General features: G+C 45.2%; 1 pseudogene; it reads left to right on the forward strand.

Annotated features, from left to right (window-relative positions):
* Positions 1–640: 640 nt before the first annotated feature.
* On the forward strand, positions 641–1,713 carry LOC140353455 (zinc-binding protein A33-like; annotated as a pseudogene).
* Positions 1,714–9,840: the final 8,127 nt, after the last annotated feature.

Genomic DNA, 9,840 nt, shown 5'->3' on the forward strand with positions numbered 1-9,840 from the left:
AAAACGCATCATCAGGATGTAAAAACAGTGAATCTTTAGTAGTTAAATAGCGCACTTCCATCTGAAACTGTAACCTCGTGTTCTAGAATAAGAGTCAACTTTTCAGCACCAGTGTTCGGTCCGAATGTGCAGCGGGACGTCGTGGTCGCCGGCAGCTCCCGACGCAGCCAGGACCCTATGGTTTTGATGATCTGTCGTTAAATGTCATTAAATGTCCACATATATAACCTGGAGCACCAGGTTCTCCCATATCGTAGATATATTTACGGTATCGTGACGGTTTCTGGACACATCAATACAGAGATGTGTGTTCAGACGACGTACAGTCACGGTGCATTTCTGAAGTAAATGAACCTGCTGAATCTGCTGAGCTAAAAGGACAATGTAGTAAACGTTATCACTGGTTTATCAGGATGTGTGTTTGTGTCAGATGCCCTCCCGTCCTCCTGTGGTGTTTGAGCTGGTCAGGGAGAATGGAGTTGAAACATCTGTAAATGTAATTAGTAACAGGTTTCTTTAGGTCAGAGGGAAGTGTGGATAAATGACATAATGTTAAAGCCAGTGAACGTCACAACAGCGCCCCCTGCTGCTGCTGCTGCTGCTGCTGCTGCTGCTGCTGCTGCTGCTGCTGCTGCTCAGACTCTCACTCAGGTGTGAACAACTCTTTCAGAGGAAAGTGAAAGAGTTGAGTCAGTCTGCAGCAGGGCGTCGCACACAGAGGACACAGACCTGTGAGTCTTGTGACTTTTGTTGAAATGGAGCAGATCTCTGCAGAGGAGGACTTCCTGACCTGTCCTGTGTGTCTGGACCTTTAAAGAACCAGTGTCTCTGGGCTGTAACCACAGCTTCTGCTCCAGCTGTCTGCACCACTACTGGGACGAGAACAAGACCAAGAACTGCCCCGTGTGTCACAGGAAATCCTCTAAAGACTTTCTAGATGTGAACTTTGCTCTAAAACAACTGAGTCTTTCCTTTTCAAAGAAGGAGCCGGCTCCAGCAGGAGAGAGGGAGAAGTTCTGCAGCTCACACCCAGAGCAGAGCCCTCTGTTCTGCCTGGACGAGTGTCGCCCTCTGTGTCCTGTGTGTGAGTTCTCTCTTCACTCTGGACATAAGGTGGTGTCTGTGGACTCAGTCATGAGTGAACTGAAGGAGCAGCTCTGCTCACAGCTCTAGCCTTTGGCCCAGAGGAGAGAGCTCCTTCTGGACCCAAACACTGCAGACAGAGAGCTCCATCTGTCTGAGGATCTGAGGGGAGTGAGATATGGAGAAACTGAACATCAACAGGTCCCTTTAAATCCAGAGAGATTCACTAAATATGCAGATGTCCTGAGCTGTGAGGGCTTCAGCTCCGGCTCACACCAGTGGGACGTGGAGGTCGGGGACCATCCGGGATGGATCATTGGTGCGGCCAAAGAGTCTGTCGACAGGAAGAGAGAGAGAGGAGGTATTCCAAAATATGGACTCTGGTGTTTACAGCTCAAAGGTGGAAAATACTTTGATGTTGTTTGTAAAACTCTGAATCTAAAGCGAAGCCCTCAGAAGATCAGAGTCCGACTGGATTATGACAAAGGGAAAGTGTCTTTCTCTAACACTGAGGACATGTCTCTGATCTGCTCTTATGAAGAAAGATTCACAGAGAAAATGTTCCCGTTTTTCGGTGTTGGTGAAGCTGGAGAAGCTAAAACCAAAGAGATTAAAATATGTTCCAGTTAAAGACTTTAAACTGACTCTTCAGTTTTCCTTACATTTTTACAATGTTAAAATAAATTCTATTCAATTAATGTAATATTCATATAAACTAAACCTGGTTCAAGGGTTTAATGCGTTTCCTTTTCTGTACATTTTCTGAGACACTTTTCTGGATAAATGATAAATCTGAGCCAGAGCAGAAGAAACACGTGTAAGAATCTCATGTTCAGGTTAATGCACATGACACACCATGACGACGCCTCCACCCAAGAGCAGCTGAGGTCAGACTGGACCATGACCACGCCTCCACCCAAGAGCAGCTGAGGTCAGACTGGACCATGACCACGCCTCCACCCAAGAGCAGCTGAGGTCAGACTGGACCATGACCACGCCTCCACCCAAGAGCAGCTGAGGTCAGACTGGACCATGACCACGCCTCCACCCAAGAGCAGCTGAGGTCAGACTGGACCATGACCACGCCTCCACCCAAGAGCAGCTGAGGTCAGACTGGACCATGACCACGCCTCCACCCAAGAGCAGCTGAGGTCAGACTGGACCATGACCACGCCTCCACCCAAGAGCAGCTGAGGTCAGACTGGACCATGACCACGCCTCCACCCAAGAGCAGCTGAGGTCAGACTGGACCATGACCACGCCTCCACCCAAGAGCAGCTGAGGTCAGACTGGACTCACAGGACCATCACTGGACCAGGACTCATTAGTGTCAGGGAGGAGCTTTGTGTCATTGTCACTTTTAGAAGTTATTTTAATCCATTAATTTAGTTTAATTCTTTTAATCAATCATTAGTAGTTATTATATCATTTAATAGATTATTTCTTATTCTTTTGATGAATCACTAGATCTTAACTTTAGACTGTGAAAGAGTTTTTAATTGCGTGACACAAAACGCTGATGTAAAACACTCTGTGCATCGTCCAGATGAGTTATTTGAGCCATTTAACTATTATATATTATTATATATTATAATGATTATATAAAATCACTTGTTTATTCTTGCGTTTAACTCTAATGTAGTGACATTTTATTTTATAGTTTGATGTTTTTGTGTTTTTATTGTGGAACACTTTGGTCTGTGATGTAAAGGGCTTTATAATACATAATTAAAGCCGCAAGCGGCATCCAACGGGCCTCGCGGGCCGCCGGCCTTCCGACTCTGCTCTCTGCATTTTACAGAGATGGCGCTAACGCAATTGTCTAAGAACTAAGACAGCGACACATTGATGAACACAAATGTCGTTCAAATGTGCAGCTCCAGCGCACAGAGACCGTGACACTTGGAATAAAAATATGGATAACTTTTGATGCTCCGCTTGTGTAGATTATTTTCCCCAAATATGAACTTGATCGGGTGATCGCCCTAGGAGGAGTTTGTTAAAGTGTGAAGTGTAAAAATGTGGTCATTTTAGAGATTTTACGGTTTCCCCATAGGGATAACATGGGATGTTTCTGTCATCGCTACGACTACGCCGTAAAAATTAAGGCATTTGTCTCATTGGGTTTTTTGATCGGGATGGCCAAATAGAATTTTGGGTAAAGTTTAGAACATTTTGGTAAAACTAATTTTTGACCTTCAATGTTAATTTAAAGGTCACTCCGTAGGGGGCGCTATCAGGCCCATTTAAATTTTGTCATCATAAACTGGTCCAAACTGGATAGTTTAACAACTGATTCAAATTTGGTCCAAATCGGACTTGTTTTGATCAAATGGGAGCAATTTTTAGATTAGCATTATCCCAAAATAAGTTGTCCAATTTTGTGGCTGCGCCGCACGTAGACCGTAAAAGGTATCCCAAAAATTTGGATAACTTTAGATGCCCCACTTGTCCAGAGGACGTACGCCGATTTTGAAGTTGGTGGGCAAAACGCCCTAGGAGGAGTTCGTCAAAGTTTGACGTGAACAAAATGGCTAACTCAGCTTTTTTTCATTTTCAAAGGAAGATGGCGGGCATAGGGTAAGTCTGGGGGCGTGGCCACAATAACATTTTTTTTTTGTCCTCAAGAGAGGAATGCGTGTCCCGAATTTCGTAGCTCTACGGCAAAGTTGACCCCGGGGCGTCTCCCATAGGCGCAATGTATTTTGACTTTTGTCGGTGGCGCTGTCGCGCCATTTTTTGACGAAAAAAAAAATGGCCCAGAAAAAAATCAAATTTTTCGCCGATTCTGAATTTTGGGCAAAGTTTGGTGAGTTTTTGAGCATGTTCAGGGGGTCAAATTAGAGCTCAAAGAGCAGAAGAAAGAAGAATAATAAAAAATATAGCCGCAAGCGGCAATGATCGGCCCTCGCCACGCCGCCGCCACGCCGCAAGAGGAGGGGGCGCTAACGCGCCCCAATTGTCCTTTTATTACGCCTACTGCTGAATCTGTGACGCTGTCACATCTTCTCCCCTTTGTTTTACCATCAAAAAGCTATTTTATTTTGAATTCTTGGCAAAATGTGCGGCTTTGCCGCACAGACACCGTGACTCTTTGAATGAAAATGTGGATAACTTTTGATGGTCCTGAAGATGAGTCTCACCAAATTTCAGGTTAATATGTCTAACGCCCTAAGAGGAGTTTGTGAAAGTCTAAAGTGTAAACATGTTCTGGCGATTTCCCCATTGGAATAACATTCGGTCATCGCTACGGCAACGCCATAACAATTATGACATGGGTCTCATTGACTTTTTTGATGGGGATGCCAAAATTGAGTTGTGTGTCAAATTTCATATAATTTCGCAAAACTAAATATTTAACCTCCATATAAAATCTGTAGGGGGCGCTGTGGCTCCAAATTAATTAATTTCACTTCAAGTAGGTTTAGGGCAAAGAGTTTAACAACTGATTCTAATTTGATGCAATTCGGACTTTATCTGCGCAAACGGCAGAAATTTTAAATATGGGAGATTTCTGAAATTTTAGTTAAAGTTTGCGGCTTCGCCGCACAGAGACCGTGAGAGGTATCAATGTAATTTGGATAACTTTTGATGTCCCACTCCTCAGTAGCATTTTCACCAAATTTCAGCTTTTTAGGGCCACCGCCCTGGGAGGAGTTCGTAAAAGTACGACGTTTGGAAAAACTCCGAAGTCATGTTTAGCCATTTTTGAAGCAATATGGCCGACATTTGGTTCGGGGGACGGCGTTGCCGTAATAATATTTTTTACTTCTCTTGTCACCATCTACCTCTGCGCCAAATTTCATGATTCTACGATCAGATTTTTTTTGGGTCATTTCCCATCTCTCAATGCATTTTTGGTACATTTGGTGGCGCTGACGCGCCAATTTTTTTTATTTTAGAAAAGGGAAATAGCCAGAATGTAGAGAGGCACGATTTTTAGAGGTGTGCAAATTTTTGTGACTTTTCGTCAATGTTCACTGGGTGAAAAATAGGGGGGTTGGTCCCGAGAAGAAGAAGAAGAAAGAAATATAGCCGCAAGCGGCAATGATCGGCCCTCGCCACGCCGCCGCCACACCGCCGCCACGCCGCAAGAGGAGGGGGCGCTAACGTGCCCCAATTGTCCTTTTATTACGCCTACTGCTGAATCTGTGACGCTGTCACATCTTCTCCCCTTTGTTTTACCATCAAAAAGCAATTTTATTTTGAATTCTTGGCAAAATGTGCGGCTTTGCCGCACAGACACCGTGACTCTTTGAATAAAAATGTGGATAACTTTTGATGGTCCACCCCTGAAGATGAGTCTCACCAAATTTCAGATTAATAGGGCTGACGCCCTAAGAGGAGTTTGTAAAAGTCTAAAGTGTAAACATGTTCTGGCGATTTCCCCATTGGAATAACATGGAAGGTTTCGGTCATCGCTACGGCAAAGCCATAACAATTATGACATGGGTCTCATTGACTTTTTTGATGGGGATGCCAAAATTGAGTTGTGTGTCAAATTTCATATAATTTTGCAAAACTAAATATTTAAGATAAGATATAAGATAACCTCCATATAAAATCTGTAGGGGGCGCTGTGGCTCCAAATTAATTTATTTCACTTCAAGTAGGTTTAGGGCAAAGAGTTTAACAACTGATTCTAATTTGACACAATTCGGACTTTATCTGCGCAAACGGCAGAAATGTTAAATTTGGGAGATTTCTGAAATTCTTGCGACAGTTTGCGGCTTCGCCGCACAGAGACCGTGACAGGTATCAATGTAATTTGGATAACTTTTGATGTCCCACTCCTCAGTAGCATTTTCACCAAATTTCAGCTTTTTAGGGCCAACGCCCTGGGAGGAGTTCGTAAAAGTACGACGTTTGGAAAAACTCCGAAGTCATGTTTAGCCATTTTTGAAGCAATATGGCCGACATTTGGTTGGGCGGACGGCGTTGCCGTAATAATATTTTTTACTTCTCTTGTCACCATCTACCTCTGCGCCAAATTTCATGATTCTACGATCAGATTTTTTTTGGGTCATTTCCCATCTCTCAATGCATTTTTGGTACATTTGGGGGCGCTGACGCGCCAATTTTTTTAATTTTAGAAAAGGGAAATAGCCAGAATGTAGAGAGGCACGATTTTTAGAGGTGTGCAAATTTTTGTGACTTTTCGTCAATGTTCACTGGGTGAAAAATAGGGGGGTTGGTCCCGAGAAGAAGAAGAAGAAGAAAGAAATATAGCCGCAAGCGGCAATGATCGGCCCTCGCCACGCCGCCGCCACACCGCCGCCACGCCGCAAGAGGAGGGGGCGCTAACGCGCCCCAATTGTCCTTTTATTACGCCTACTGCTGAATCTGTGACGCTGTCACATCTTCTCCCCTTTGTTTTACCATCAAAAAGCTATTTTATTTTGAATTCTTGGCAAAATTTGCGGCTTTGCCGCACAGACACCGTGACTCTTTGAATGAAAATGTGGATAACTTTTGATGGTCCTGAAGATGAGTCTCACCAAATTTCAGGTTTATATGTCTAACGCCCTGGGAGGAGTTTGTGAAAGTCTAAAGTGTAAACATGTTCTGGCGATTTCCCCATTGGAATAACATGAAAGGTTTCGGTCATCGTTACGGCAACGCCATAACAATTATGACATGGGTCTCATTGACTTTTTTGATGGGGATGCCAAAATTGAGTTGTGTGTCAAATTTCATATAATTTCGCAAAACTAAACATTTAACCTCCATATAAAATCTGTAGGGGGCGCTGTGGCGCCAAATGAATTTATTTCACTTCAAGTAGGTTTAGGGCAAAGAGTTTAACAACTGATTCTAATTTGACGCAATTCGGACTTTATCTGCGCAAACGGCAGAAATTTTAAATATGGGAGATTTCTGAAATTCTAGCTACAGTTTGCGGCTTCGCCGCACCGAGACCGTGAGAGGTATCAATGTAATTTGGATAACTTTTGATGTCCCACTCCTCAGTAGCATTTTCACCAAATTTCAGCTTTTTAGGGCCAACGCCCTGGGAGGAGTTCATAAAAGTACGACGTTTGGAAAAACTCCGAAGTCATGTTTAGCCATTTTTGAAGCAATATGGCTGACATTTGGTTGGGCGGACGGCGTTGCCGTAATAATATTTTTTACTTCTCTTGTCACCATCTACCTCGGCGCCAAATTTCATGATTCTACGATCAGATTTTTTTTGGGTCATTTCCCATCTCTCAATGCATTTTTGGTACATTTGGGGGCGCTGACGCGCCATTTTTTTTTGTTTTAGAAAAGGGAAATAGCCAGAATGTAGAGAGGCACGATTTGTGTGGTGTGAGGTGTGCAAATTTTTGTGACTTTTCGTCAATGTTCACTGGGTGAAAAATAGGGGGGTTGGTCCCGAGAAGAAAGAAAGAAAGAAGAAAGAATAATATTCCGATGCGAAAACAATGTTTCCCATTTTCCAAATATCATAAACTATACATTTTCGGAAAGCGCTCGCGCTTTCCTACCTCATGGTGTGGGTCCCTGGTCACTGACGGGTACTTTCGTTAATTTTGAGTGGGCTCCGCCCACTTTGTGTTTTTGGCCCTCTATACAGTAATAATGTTCATTTTTTGCATTACATGCTTATATGCACGGAACATGCAAGAGATGGGGAACGTATTCGTGAGGTACTTAGCGCAAATGAGTGCTTTATATGGGGATGACGACCGCGAAGCGGTCGTCATCTCAATGTAAAGTGCTCGTTTAGTGCGCACTTTTGCACGGGCTTCGCCCGTTTACAACGATAATGTTCCATTTTCCTACTACTAATTAGTATGCACGGGGCGTGCATGAGTGAAGGAGTGCGTTAGTGAGTGTTTGGAAGTGGGCGAGCGCTTCGCGCTCGATTTCGTGCGCACTACGTGCGCACTTTCGCAGCCGTGCTTCGCACGGCCTTACGAGATTAATAGGCCTCTCGCCAGCTTGTGGCGCTCGGGCCTAATAATATTTTTAGCAAAAACAATATAGCCGTTTCCACTATAACAACAAATTATACATCGTTTGAAAGCTCTAAGCCTTCCCGATGCCGCCATGGGGTGGAATCATCATTACGAGCGCTTACGCGCTCGTCACTCCCTTTCCCGTCGGGGTGCCCCACCCACTTCCCATAGACTTCCATTGATTTGAGCAGATACAAGCATGGCCCATGCCTGCGGCATGGATTCTCGCGTACGGGACGATGCCAGGAGTGATTTTGGAGGAATGCAGCGCTTCGCGCTGCTGTTGTCAACAATGAGTGAATGGGCTACGCCCATTCACTCATTGTTGACTATTTCTGTCATAGCAGGAGTAAGTATGCATGATCCATGCCTTCGGCATGGGCTAGTTCACTGTACTTGCCAGGGGCGACGGGGTACCAAACATGCGGGCTGCGCCTGCATGTTTGGTCAGACAGTTGCAACGCTGCCTTCGGCAGCGTTGCGGGAGCAATAGGCCCTCCGCCCTGCTGGGGCTCGGGCCTAATAAATATATAATATAATAATATATATATTATAAATAAAGATTGATTCAACCATTGATTTACTGATTATTCACGATTATTGACACCAACAGAGAACTCCATAAGTCACTTTCAATGAAGTGGTTTAGTCCTGGTTTAGTCCTGGTTTAGTCCCGGTTTAGTCCTGGTTTAGACCTGGTTTAGTCCCGGTTTAGTCCCGGTTTAGACCCGGTTTAGTCCTGGTTTAGTCAAGGTTTAGTCCTGGTTTAGGCCTGGTTTAGACCTGGTTTAGTTCTGGTTTAGACCCGGTTTAGTCCCGGTTCAGACCTGGTTTAGTCCTGGTTTAGACCTAGTTTAGACCCGGTTTAGTCCTATTTTAGTCCATTGAGGACTTGGCCGTATCAATCCTCTTTGGCTCCATAAATATGCTTTAATGGAAGTGTCAGTTCGTCCCTCGCATATTAACAGAGTTCAGCCGCAGAGCCAAACCTGGCAAACCCAACCTGGTCACGTGATCGCTCTGGGCCAATCAGAGCCGGGCAGCGGAGCAGGTGGAGCAGGTGGAGCAGGAGGAGCAGGAGGAGCAGGAGGAGCAGTTGGAGCAGGAGGAGCAGGAGGAGCAGTTGGAGCAGGAGGAGCAGTTGGAGCAGGAGGAGCAGGAGGAGCAGTTGGAGCAGGAGGAGCAGTTGGAGCAGGAGGAGCAGGAGGAGCAGTTGGAGCAGGAGGAGCAGTTGGAGCAGGAGGAGCAGTTGGAGCAGGAGGAGCAGTTGGAACAGGAGGAGCAGGAGGAGCAGTTGGAGCAGGAGGAGCAGTTGGAGCAGGAGGAGCAGGAGGAGCAGTTGGAGCAGGAGGAGCAGGAGGAGCAGTTGGAGCAGGAGGAGCAGTTGGAGCAGGAGGAGCAGTTGGAGCAGGAGGAGCAGGAGAAGCAGTTGGAACAGGAGGAGCAGGAGGAGCAGGAGAAGCAGTTGGAGCAGGAGGAGCAGGAGGAGCAGTTGGAGCAGGAGGAGCAGGAGGAGCAGTTGGAGCAGGAGGAGCAGGAGGAGCAGTTGGAGCAGGTGGAGCAGGAGGACGGGATTCACACCGGGGACAAACGTATGGGCAAAACTGTTACGCGGAACACTTTCCGAAAATCAGAGGAAAACTAGGCGTTTTTTGATCCGACGTTGCAGCTTTACTCTAAAATAAAATACTCAATACTCTAATGCAGTTTTGAATGGACTAAAATACATAGGATTCTGTAACTATCACTGCATATGAGCATTTATGTTGTGTACTTTATCCACAACTACTGAGTA

The sequence above is a fragment of the Eucyclogobius newberryi genome, unplaced genomic scaffold (assembly GCF_026437365.1).
Source record: "Eucyclogobius newberryi isolate DKJ021-1_F unplaced genomic scaffold, fEucNew1.0.hap1 SCAF_9, whole genome shotgun sequence".
Classification (NCBI taxonomy): Eukaryota; Metazoa; Chordata; class Actinopteri; order Gobiiformes; family Gobiidae; genus Eucyclogobius; species Eucyclogobius newberryi.